Below are 13,445 nucleotides of genomic sequence, written 5' to 3'. Positions count from 1 at the left end.
TGATAGAAGCCTCAGGAACCGTTGTTGCTTATCATGAGTTGGCACGATGCGCTTTGTTGGAACGTTGAGCTCTCTCCGTTCATTTTTATATTAATATTTTAGGTGGGCTAACGTTCCAGTTTTAAAAGCGAGTTGTGTTTTTTTTTTTTTTTTTGAACACCTGTGCTTCATTTTAGCATTTTGTGTTGTGATGGTCGTATTTTGGTTGTGCGTGCTGCTAAAGAGCTATGGATAGAAACTCGGCAGTAACATCTATTCGGTAAAAAGAAAAACACCCACACCCACAAACGATTAGAAATTTATGCTTTTTACGTGCTCTGAGCATCTAGTCATCACTTTCAGAAAACAATCAAATGTGAAATATTAGGAACAGTCTGACTGCGTTTAATGTCCCAGAAAATAAACTTTCCGTAGCACCCAACATTGAAATTGCCCATTTGTTTTTGGGCTTTAGGAGAACGTGGACAGATTAATGGGTAAAAAACTCAGGGATTGTAGCACATATAATGAGTTCAAGTTTTGGGATGTCACGAGCTGAAAGAATTCGGGACATCTGTCACACTGAAAAATTAATCTGATATTCCAAACTGCACCTGCGGCATTCTTCACTCAATATTCAGTAAGGCACGTCAAAACCAATGATCTCGTTAATTGAATAAATTTCTACCGAAAAGCCCGTTTGAAGCATGTGTGTGTGTGTGTGTGTGTGTGTGTGTGTGTGTGTGTGTGTGTGTGTGTGTGTGTGTGTGTGTGTGTGTGTGTGTGTGTGTGTGTGTGTGTGTGTGTGTGTGTGTGTGTGTGTGTGTGTGTGTGTGTGTGTGTGTGTGTGTGTGTGTGTGTGTGTGTGTGTGTGTGTGTGTGTGTGTGTGTGTGTGTGTGTGTGTAATTGACGAATGCCAGTAATTAACAGGAGTGGACTCTTCATTCTCTGCCTTCAATCGGGCAGCTAGCAGTTTGTGCTTCTTATATGTACAAGTCACTTATATTGGTGGTTATTTGTAGTGTCCGTTTAAAACCCCACGAACACAGGATAAGGAGTTGGCTGAACGCCAAATGACGAGTAAATCGGTGCGAACAAAGGCTTGCGGGCAGTGTGCGTGTTTGCACTAGCTCAATGTACATTACCCCATCCTCTAGCTCGCTGTATCCCGGCACGCGCACCCGCGGGTTGAATTGTATCACTCAGAAAATTAACGCCAGTTCCACGCCCGCGCGATGTGAGTAAACAGCGGGGCTGGAAAGGGAGCACGACGCCTGGCGAATGCACATTGATTTGTTGGTTGGTTGGTTTCTCAACACCTTGGCGCAACCCACCTAGGGGGAATAGGCCATGAATGGGACGGTGCCTTGCTTTTTAAATTAATTCACTTCTTGAAAGAGAGGGTTGGATTAATTAGGTAATATAGATAATAATAAAAAGGTGTTAAATTTCTAAACAAAAAACCTTGAAAAGAAAACATAATAAACACAAAACGAAAAAAATTCTGCATAAAACCACTGAAGTTACTTATTTTTAGCATTCCATTCTTTTAGATTCTCGTAAGAAATTTGTAACAGTGGTAAAAACGCTCCTGTGGCTGAATCCAAATGCGACTGCGCCAAATGAAAGAATCACCGGAAGTGTCAAGTTTAAGTCAGACTTTCGTAGGGGTTCTTCTAGTAAATTTTTCCTTTGACTTTTGAATTTTCGGCATGACAAAAAGAAGTGCTCCTATGATTCCTTCTCATTAGGATAAAGGCACAAAGGCGACTGTGCCAAACCCGACCTGTGAAGGTAAAAGTTCGATGAGGGGACTCGACAACGCAGCCTGGTAATCACTATTTCTTCCTTTCTTGATGAACACCACTTGTTCTTCCAAGAGAACTTTAGCTGTGGGAAGTCTGATACAAACAAAGGGGATTTTTAAAAGTTATTGGCCGTTGTGCGTTTTTCAAAGCGTGCTGCTGTGATATATTCCGAAGTAGGCAAAATAGGTATAACAGGACAATCAAGGGAAGATACAGCTAGTGCATCTGCATGCTCATTCAGAGCTAAACCTCTATAGCCTGGTACCCAAACTAGTCGGACGAGTCGCACATGTGTAGGAATGAGCGAGTAGAAAGTTTCTAAGGTACGCAAAAAGTTGGTGAGCTTAAGGCAGTACAGACCGAAAGACAGTCTGTTAGAACCACCGCCGCTGATAGATCTTGCGGCACTTTACGCAATGCTATGACTATTGCCAGTAGTTCAGCTTGGTAAATAGGTGTAAAGTCGGGTAATCGAATTGAGAAAGCCCAATCTAGAGAGGATGATACGATTCCTACACCAGCCTTCTCTTCATAAACACAAGCGTCAGTCGCTATCACAATGGATGTTTCTAGATTGGCCAAATGATCTTCCAAAATGCCATTCATATACCGATATGGTAATTTTTTTCATTCTTGGAATATATATCGTCAAATTCAATCCTAATTGCATCTACAGTGTTGAGCACAAGTGTTTCCCAAAGGTTAACTCTTAAGGGCTCCAAAAGTTTCTGAGTAAATATTACTTGAGGGCACCGTAATTTAGGCCATTGGTGGTTGAAGGATTAGGTCTGCTGGTTAATGAACACATACTGTGACCTCCGCTGAGGTGATGCATAGATTTTAAGGAATGTACGTACTGTTAAAATATGAAATCTTTTGATAAGAGAAGGCAGGCGGGATTCTTCGTATAGGGTATTGTTGGCAACATATTTAGGTAGCCCCAGGCATAAGTGTAAAGATTCGCGTTCTAGCAGAATCAGTGGTCGAACTTTGTAGGCCGGAGCGCCAGAAAACAAAACACTGCCGAATTCTAATATCGGTCGAATGTACATGCAATATATCATAACGAGCACGTCTCTACGCAAATAGGCACGATAATTACTGAGCCTGCGCAGCATCCCTACGGCACGTGCTCCTTTAGCAGCCATGTTTTCTATGTGGGGACTCCAGTTAAGTGTTTCGGGGTAGGTCACCCCCAAGTACCTAACTGACTCGACCTGAGGTATGGCGTCTTGTCGGTACATTAGTGAAATTCGCACTGGGGCATTTTGTGCGAAAACTATGATTCTACTTTTGTTTGTATTGAGGCATAGGTTGATATTGTTACGAATAAATATAGCACCTGGTACTATATAAACTCTTTATTTAGGGCGAACTTGTGCCCGCAAACTCAAAACTAATAATGGTCAGCCAAAATGTCTCTTGCTCGCTGACTTCAACTTCGTCGGTCTCTTCCTCTGCCTCTCGAGTCTCGTGCCGGTCCCGTGGTGTAGCATCGTGGCGCGTGCAGGACGGCGTTCCATGGCGCGGCTTTCTTGCGATAGTTGTGTGGCGGCTTTTACGAACGCGAATTGTGGCACACGTCTTCTGCGATGGTCGAGCTGTGGCATTAGTCCCCCTCCTAGCACGCATCGCCCCGATGTGTAGAGCCGGCTGACAGTTTCTAAACAATAGGGCTTGTCCTTGTGTTAGACGACGTGAGTCAGTTCACTTGTTCAGTTCCTGTCGTAGTACGGTTTCATTCGTACTACATGTACAACTTCCGGGAGATTTCTGCGTCGTGTTGTGCATACTTGACCTTCAGGAATCACTTCGTAGTTTAATGGGCCTAGCTGACGAAGAACCCTGTAAGGTCCAAAATAGCGCCGCATAAGCTTTTCTGATAGGCCACGTGCACGTACAGGCGTCCAGACCCACACTTGGTCTCCAGGGGAGTACTGAACGTCCCTTCGTCTTAGATTGTAACGGTGCGCGTCGACGTCCTGCTGTTGAATTATGTGGTTCCGTGCTAGTTGTCGCGCCTCTTCTGCCCTTTCTACATATTCGCTTATGTCAGGGTCCTCTCCATTCGCGCTGTTGACAGGCAGCATCGCGTCTAATGTCGTTATTACTGTCCGACCATAAATAAGTTGAAATGGCGTGAAGTGGGTTGTCTCTTGTACTGCGGTATTGTATGCAAATGTAGCATACGGTAATATGGTGTCCCAAGTCCGATGCTCGACGGCCACATACATCGTGATCATGTCAGCAAGCGTCCTGTTCAGCCTTTCAGTTAACCCGTTAGTTTGCGGATGGTACGCGGTAGTTCTTCTGTGGTCGGTGTGCGTTAGTTTCATGACAGACTGTACTAGCCTGGCAGTGAACGCAGTTCTTTTGTCAGTTATAAGGACTTTAGGTGCGCCATGTCGCAGCACTATCTTGGTCACAAAAAACTAAGCCACTTCATTTGCCGTTCCTTTTGTGAGAGATGACGTCTCGGCATACCGGGTCATGTAGTCGGTTGCTACAACTATCCAGCGCTTCCCAAACGATGACATAGGAAATGGTCCTAGCAAATCCATTCCAACCTGCTCAAACGGGACTTTCGGTGGCTCTATCGGTTTCAAGAGACCTGCTGGCTTTAGGGGTGGTACTTTGCGTCTTTGGCATTCTCGGCATGATCTTACGTAATGCTGTACTGAATCCGTCAATTTTGGCCAATAATACCTCTGGCGGATTCTTACCAAAGTCCTACTAATGCCCAAGTGACCTGCCGATGGGTCATCATGACACGCTTCAAAATTTCCGCACGCAGTGATGATGGTATCAGCAGTAGGAACGTTTCACCGGTGTGTTGAAAGTTTCTCTTGTAGAGAACGTTGTTGCGGAGGACGTAGGAACGTAGTCCACGGACGAAAACTCGCGGTACTTCGACTTGCTGCCCCTCTAAGTATTGAATGAGCAGAAGTAATTCTGCTGGTCCATTCGCTGATCATGAGCCATCTCCGACACATTCACAGCTCCAACAAATGCGGAGTCTTGTTCATGCTCAGGAGACGAGGTCTGGACTGGTGCTCGTGACAAGCAATCCGCGTCATTGTGCTTGTGGCCAGACTTGTAGACTACGGTGATGTCATAGTCTTGTAGACGCAGGCTCCATCTAGCAAGTCTTCCGGAAGGATCCTTGAGATTCTCAAGCCAGCACAATGAATGATGGTCACTGATGGCTCGGAATGGTCTACCGTATAAATATGGACGGAACTTACTGATGGCCCATATAACTGCGAGACATTCTTTTTCGTAGCTGAATAATTATACTCAGCTTTCGACGGAGTGTGGCTTGCATAAGCAATAACTTTTTCTTCCCCGTTCTGCCACTGTACAAGAATAGCACCGAGGCCAACGTTGCTGGCCTCTGTATGAATGTCTGTTTTAGCATCTTCATCAAAATGAGCGAGTATGGGAGGTGACTGCAAACGCCGTCGTAACTCAGAGAAGGCGTCTTCTTGCTTTTGGTGCCAGATGAATGGCACACCTTCCTTCGTAAACCGTGTCAGTGGTTCCGCAATCTTGGAGAAGTTTTCAACGAAGCGCCTACAGTAAGCACAAAGCCCCAGGAAACGTCGCATAGCCTTTTTGTCTCTTGGACTTGGGAAATTTTCTACCGCAGTGATCTTATCCGGGTCTGGACTGACACCGTGAGAACTGACAATGTGCCCGAGGAACCGAAGCTCAAGGAATTCAAAGTGGCACTTTTCGGGTTTGATCGTAAGTGCAGCCGTGCGAATCGCGTTCAGTACCATTCTCAATCTCTGTACGTGCTGCTCTAACGTAGTGGAAAAAATTACTACGTCATCAAGATAGACAAGGCATGACTTCCATTTGAGGCCGGAGAGTACAGTGTCCATCATCCGCTGGAAGGTAGCGGGAGCAGAACACAAACCAAATGGGAGTACTTTGAACTCGTAGAGTCCGTCGGGTGTCACAAACGCCGTCTTCTCACGATCTCGTTCGTCGACTTCTATTTGCCAGTACCCGCTCTTTAGGTCCAAAGATGAAAAAAAGTGAGCATTGCGCAGTTTATCCAACGTGTCGTCGACTCGTGGGAGTGGGTACACGTCTCGCTTCGTGACGAGGTTGAGTTTTCTGTAATTAACGCAGAACCGCATGGTGTTGTCCTTCTTCTTCACCAGTACTACCGGCGATGCCCATGGGCTTTTGGAGGGCTGTATGACATCATCGTCGAGCATCTCCTGTACTTGCTTCTTTATCGCCTCCCTTTCTTTCGGAGCTACTCGGTATGGATGCTGACATACTGGTCTAACATGCCCTTCGATTACAATGCGGTGCTTTGCTACAGGAGTACGTCCGACTTTCGATGAAGAGGAAAAACACTCTGCGAATTCCTTGATCAACTCCACAATCTGGTCTTTCTGCAGAAATGAAAGCTCTCGGTCAATATCTATTTTCTCGAGGACACTGTCCACTGTTGAGGGCGTTGTGGGTACTTTTTCTATGGTGCAAACATCTGAGACTTGTACCTAGTCATGAAGTGATGCTATGGCTGCTCCCTTCGCCACATGCTGTACCTCGTTGGTAAAGTTAGTCAATAGCACATCAGTATATCCGTTCCGCCGGTTCACTAGACCTCTCGCCACGCGTATCCCCTTTGTGAGTAGCAGTTCGATATTTCTATCAGCTAGCCCGGCATATTCACGAAAAACGTCGCTTTTCACAGAAACTGTCACGCTGCTACGTGGCGGCACTGTCACACCTTCATTCACAATACGAAGAGACGAAACCATTGGTTGCTCCGCATGACACACGGCAACAGCGTTTGCTGTTGAGAAAGAAACTTGGGATTTCTGCAAGTCGATGATGGCACTGTTTGCTTGCAGGAAGTCCATGCCCAGAATTGCCTCACGGGAACATTCGGGGAGAACAATAAAACTGCAGACGTACACATGACCTCTTATTCCCACTCTCGCTGTGCACAATCCTACGGGGCTCACTAAGTGCCCTCCGGCGGTGCGTATCTGTGGTCCGGTCCAATGAGTGAGCACTTTCTTCAGCTTCTTTGCGAGCATGCTACTTATTACTGAGTAGTCTGCACCTGTGTCTATTAACGCTATGGTTTCGACGTCGTCGATTGTGACTATATCCTCCAGCCACGTTTCCAGGCTATTCATGTATGTCTGCAGAATCAGGTACAGTGTGTGAATGTCCACTGACGCAGCAAAAAATGCAATATCATCGGCATACACATAGACCTGTACATCTTGCTGTATGGGAATGGTACATAGTAGTGACTGACCCTTGCGGTATACCTCTCGTTTGCCTGTATATTAAAGAGTTGACACCAGATTGCGAGCAGTAAAATTCTCTATCACCTACGAAAGCATGAATCCAGGCCACAAAGTATTGAGGCAGTCCTAAATTCTGAAGTGAATCTAGCAGTTTCACATGCTCCACGCTATCATAGGCTTTTGTGATATCTAAGGTTACCAAAGCGGAGAATTGTTTATGATATCGAGAAAGTTGAATTCTGCTTTCGAGATTCATGTGCGCACACCAAATGGAGCAACCACGTCTGAATCCAATTTGACATGGGCTCAGTGTCCGTTTTTCTGACATCCATCGATCTATACGTCTATATAAAATTCTTTCAACGAGTTTTACTAGGTTCGATGTAAGTGCAATGGGCCTCTTATTATCTAAGGCAAACCCAGCGCCTTGCTTTTTTAATAATGGAATCGCTTTTGTCATTCTCCAATCAGGTGACATCCAAGAGCTTCTAAGTGAGTGATTAATAATTTCGAGTAGGCCAAGTGGGTATATCTTATGTACGGATTTTATCACCGACGGCGTCATGCCATCAGGACCAGGAGCAGAATGGGGTAGTATTCCGACTACGTTTGCTAATTCTGCAGGTGTAACCTCTTCAAAATCCTCAACCCTATGGGGGGACTGGGCTTGGTATGAGAGAAGTGTCGTAAAGCGACTTTCTAGGCCCTGAGCTATATCTTCTAGAAGGGCCTTCAGTTCAACTGGTGATGATACTACAGATTCTATATTTCTTTGTACCGGAAGAACTTTCTTGGTTCTCAGAAAGCAAAAAAGTGCTTTTCTATTGACCGGCTTTGACAGGAACTCACATCGGTCGTTGTTAAATTTGTCCTTCGCATTAGCGATTGTTCTCCTAAAAATAGCGGCCGCATACTTACAATCACTCCAGTTCCTGGGACACTGGTTGAAAAGTAATTTTTTCCACGCAGCTTTTTTTAGTCTATAAGCCCGCGAACAGTCTGCATTCCACCAAGGGTTGGTAGACGGTTTAGAGCTTTCAATGGTGAATTTTGATTTATTTAACGACTCTTTTAAAACGTCGCTGATTCTGATGGCGTCTAGTTCTGCATCATTCGTTTGGTTAGATAAAGCGCCTCGTAACGATTTCTCGAGAGTATTAAAGTTTACATGTGTTACGGAATATCTATTCTTGGAGGTTATTGGACATACCACCTCGAACAATATTGGCATATGGTCACTACTTGTTCCCGAGTTAATCGCAGACCATGATAAGATGGAGAGGTTAGCGTTAGAAAAAGTTAGATCAAGTACCGAGGAGGACTGATTACACATAAAAGTAGGAGTTTTTATGTTTGTGCATATAAAGTTATTCTTGTTCACCCAATGCCATAAACGTTTGCCATTCAGATCAGTTTTGAAACCCCACAAAATATGATGAGAATTCAAGTCACCTACTAATACAATATTTTTTTGGCAATAGTGAACTGCAGTATCTAGAACGGAAGAATTTATAACACCCGCAGGAAAATAAGCATTAATAAATGAGAATGGGAGGGACCCAGAAATAGTAATGCTTAATGCTAAAATCTCGCTTTCTGAAGTCATTGACTGATAAATAACTTTAGCCCTATGGGCGATTTTAGATGAGATAAATATTGCCAAACCTCCACCCCGAGTTGGGCGGTCTAGACGAAATGTGCGGTAATTTTTAATCCTAAAATGCTTATTTTCTGCAAGCCAAGTTTCTTGTAAAGCAACAATATCAGGGGAATAATTATCGCAAAGTTGAATTAAGTATGTAGCTGCTGAAAAAATGGAGATGCAATTCCACTGTAGTACTTTTAAATTCCTTATTTTGAAGAGATACCAGCGGCACTCACGGCTTTCTCTAAGATGCTATCCTTTAAAATATCCTTTTTTGATAGGTTTTCTTTCTGATATCTCTTATTTCTTTATTTAGGAATAATTGAAGAGCGATGAGCCTCAGGAGAAGCACGTCGTTTCATATTTCTTGAGTCAGAGTCCATTTGTTCTGGTTGTGAGACATGAGAATCGGAGTCCGAGCTCCAATCTAGGTCCTGTACAAGAGGCATAATTATTCTACGGCCAGAGTTCGGCGTGTCTGGCTTTGACTTCGAAGGGCCTAGTTCCAATGGAATATCAGTAACCTTAACTAGTGAAGGTAGAGAAGGGGGCACGGTAGGTTGGTTACCTCCCTGCAATATTTGATTCAACTGAGTGCTCACTATTTGTGCCAATGACTCAGTTAGGCTCACGAATAGAGATTCCATAAGCTTCGTCATGGCCTTTTCCACCGTTGATGTTATTAAATCAGGCAACGACGACTCAAGCATCTGGTTTGCCCGGTTGGCAACGGAGGCATAGCCACGTGAGCGCTCAGAAAGAATAGATCGGGCCTCACTCTGGGAGCATCGTTGTTGTTCGATGATCTCTAGAAGTTGCAACTCACATGTCCTCATGGGGCAACTTTCATCGTCAGCCGCGTGATTTCCTCTGCATAGACAGCATCTCACCTCTTGGGTTGAACATTTATCGGATTTATGTTGGTCAGTACATGTGCGACACCTCACATCCGATCTACATCCCTTGATGGTCTGCCCATACCTCCAGCATGTTTTGCACTGCAGTGGGCGAGGGGATAGTGCATCTACACGATAAATTAGTGGTCATGCCTTAATTTCGGTCGGTCGAGCCGTGCCGGCAAAAGTCACGATCACTGATTCTGTGGGGACCTTGATTTATTTCGTGTTCTTTTGTATTTTTCTTTCTTTGATGTCTCCTCATATTTTTCTGCACATTGCTATTTCTTCAGTTGCTTATTGCTTTCAATATTGCCCTCTCTCGTCCTTTTTCTCACCCTCACATCATACTCCTTACCACTCACTTCTCTATCCCATCTATTGCTGTAACATACTGCACATGGTTATGCTGTGGCTTAACCGTTCGCCTCTTGTCCCTCTTCCCCATCCCCACTTCCATCTCCCACCCTTTCGCTGAACTATATACAGGGCTATGCCATTATTCCTCATCTTTCCTCCGCCTTTTCTTCCATCTCACCATCACGTCACTCCTTTTCACCCTCACTTGCCTTTCGCACCCCATTGTTTACTACCCATGGCTACGCTATGCTGGGAGCTGCTTGGAACGTACCCGGTTTCCGTGGCGAATGCAGGCTCCGTCTTCCCCCTCTTCTTTACTTTCATTTTCTACTTCGTCTCCCTTTTCCATATTCATGCTATAATATATGCTACACTATTTTATATAGTATTCAGCATGAATTGGGGAAAGAGAGGTGAGGGAGAAAATAAATGAAGAATGAGGCAAGAAGGTAAATAATGCGTTCGCCACAAAAAGCGGGTATGTGCCAAGCAGCTCTCAGCATAGCATGATGATAAAAATTGAAAAAAAAATGAGGGAGAGGCTAAAGCCTGTATTTGCCGCAAAAACGAGTATACGTGCCAAGCAGCTTCCTGCATAGCATATCCATGAAGTACTATTCCTCACTTTGCTATGCTGGGAGCTGCTTCTCTCTAAGTGATTGTGTAGTGAAAGGAAGAGAAAAGTGCCACCCGTAACTGTCTATCACTCGGATGACACCTCGACAGGTCGGCACAGGGGAGGGAGAGTGGGAATAAAAGTGGACAGGAAAGGAGAAGCAAAAGAAGTAGAAGGGAGCTGCTTGGCACATACCCTCTTTTTGTGGCCAATGCATGCTTTAGCCTCTCCCCTCCTCTTTTCTTTTATTTCCCCTCTTGTCTCGCTTTCCAAAATTCATGCTATACTGTACATACTGTTCATGGGCATGCTATGCTAGCAGCTTATTGGCACTGTCGCTTTCTGTGGCATGGTCTCGTACACGGGCAGAACGAGCAGCTTAAACCACTCTGCTGTTGATAACGCCACGCAGTAATTAAAGATACTTCGTGATTTGCGTACGCATAAAGCATTCGCAATATAAAAGTGACGTGGTGCGTTACTTCGCCGAGGGCACTGTATAAGGACCGTCTTGTATAACGGAAGATTTTAAGCATTGAATCGAGAACTTTGTAATCAACTGTAGCGAGGGGATTGGCCCGGTTCAAGCTAGGAAAGTAGCATGACCTGTTGGACCTAGACAAAGTTTTTTTGTTCATCCATCATTGTAACAAAAGCTCCTAAACGATGATGTAATTTTATAGCACAGCTTTAATATCACCTGTTCGTGACATGATCGTAACAATATAATCAATAATTACATATATATAATTCTCACCATTACCTTAGGTGTGTTTAGGGCTGCAGACAAGCTTTGATAAACGTTGTATGCAAAGTCTCCTAACATGCTGACGGCAAAGGATTAATCGTTCTAGTTAATTCAGCCCCTATCTGGCTCACAGTGGTTAGCGCACCCCCCTTAAGAAGTCTCGCATATGCCTTCTAAATATAAACTTCATGAATAATCTTGTTCTTCTCAAAGAATACCGTCAAACAGAGCGTGCAGTGTCCTCGTGCGCTGCCATTGTCTCGCTAACAACTTCGCTGTAATAAAACGAGGCAGTAGAAACGACTGTCTTAAGCACGAAAGAAAACGAGCAAGTTCGCACGCGTACGCGTGGTTAATACAGTCTCACGTGAGTAGTTGCTGCTCTCTTCAAATGGCCTTAAGGACGATGAGCATTACAATAGCGTGGATGGACTGTGCCACGTTTGAAAGAAGTGCACAGAGCTCGGTATACGCTCTGCTGAACATACGCATGGCATGGGTATGAGTGTTCTCAGTATTGCTTAGTTTCGTTACCCTCAGTGTGATTCATGAAAGATTGCAAACTACTACAACAACATGAACAAAACGCACCGGCTGGCTGAGTGGTGCCATAGAGTTTCGTATAAATACACTAGAGGGAACTTTCGCGCTAGTGTCTATGGGAGCTGCAACGCACGGCGTTTCAGCGAGCATGGGAATGATTAGTCGTAGGCCGACAAAAATTTGCCTTATCTTCGTACTTTCAGCTTCATTAGGCTTTGCGTGGCTTCGAGGCGTTTTGTCACGAAATGACAATCAGCAAAATTTAAACAGCTACATATCGCTAACTTGACCTTACGTTCACCAATTCAAATCGATTCACGAAGTTCACAACTCTCTGTTCTTTCATACGAAACAAAACCACAAACACAACAATAAACAAAGCCACAAGTGCGTTTGAAGCCCGCAAGCACGCACACTAGGGAAATTTATGTACTACCCATCATTCCCATGTTGGCTGAGCGATCGCAGTATCCGAGACTCCTCTAGGTAATTTTAAGAAACTTCTATGTTTGGTACTGTAGGTATTTTGAATTTTAGTGCAAAGAACAATTGACGCAGGAAGACACAAGACTGCGTTCTGTATTCGTGTTTTCTGTGTGCCTTGTGTTGTTCCTTTACCGTGGGCCATTCGCTTGAATGCGATGAACAACATTTTCTAAAACATTACAAGGTCTGTTCAACCTCATTATCGAAGTCTGCACACCCGCATGCAATACGCGAAGTAGGCTACGTGGACAAAGCTCGTGCATTTATCCCCAATTACCAAACAATGTCTGCCAGTGAAGTCTTTAAGGAGCACTGAAAGTATTGAATGTGGCCTAGCCGTGAAAGTTCGCTCGCAAGTCTGTACGTGCCCTGTCTAGGTCACGTGTCAGTTCAACGACGTGACGCAATATCTAATAACAGTCCGCATGTCTGGCCGTTTCACGGTGTTCCGTACGTCGGTCTGGCCTTGCACAACATCGCCGGACAATCGTTTCTCGGCGCAGGCGGCCCCGAAAGTTGTCACAATAGTCGCATGCAAATTACACCCAAGAATAATGGCTGGAAGACGATGCCCCGTCTGCCCATTTGAGTATTGTGTAAACGGTGCGTAAGACCGTTGTTATGTTACCTGCGGAAATCCACTTAAGGAATCCGCTGCAATTGACCTTCCTTTCCTGAAACTCGAACTTGCGTATGCAGCGACCTACAGCGTGTGATCCTTGAAACACAGTGACCTGTGGCCTCTGAGAAGCACCTAAAAAAATTAAAAAGTAAACCTTCCTTGGTGCCCTACGCGGAACCCACATTAATGGGCCTTTCGTACAGTGTATTGAAAATGTTTACTGCATCGCTTACTGTTCCAGTGATTGCATCAACGAAGTATATACGCATTTCTAGGGAGCGCGCAACCTACGGGAAAATTTATGCCAGCCCAGATACCGAAAGTTGCCATTGATTCTTTGCAGAAGCTGATCGCCTGTCATTTAGGCGCTTCTTTACGGGGTAACGTAATCTGCAGATAACATTATACTCTCGTAAAACACGTGCGTCCTACATGTGGTTTTGATCGCTTTGCTAT

This window comes from Rhipicephalus microplus, chromosome 1, assembly GCF_043290135.1.
Source record: "Rhipicephalus microplus isolate Deutch F79 chromosome 1, USDA_Rmic, whole genome shotgun sequence".
Lineage (NCBI taxonomy): Eukaryota > Metazoa > Arthropoda > Arachnida > Ixodida > Ixodidae > Rhipicephalus > Rhipicephalus microplus.
This window is presented reverse-complemented; position numbering follows the sequence as displayed.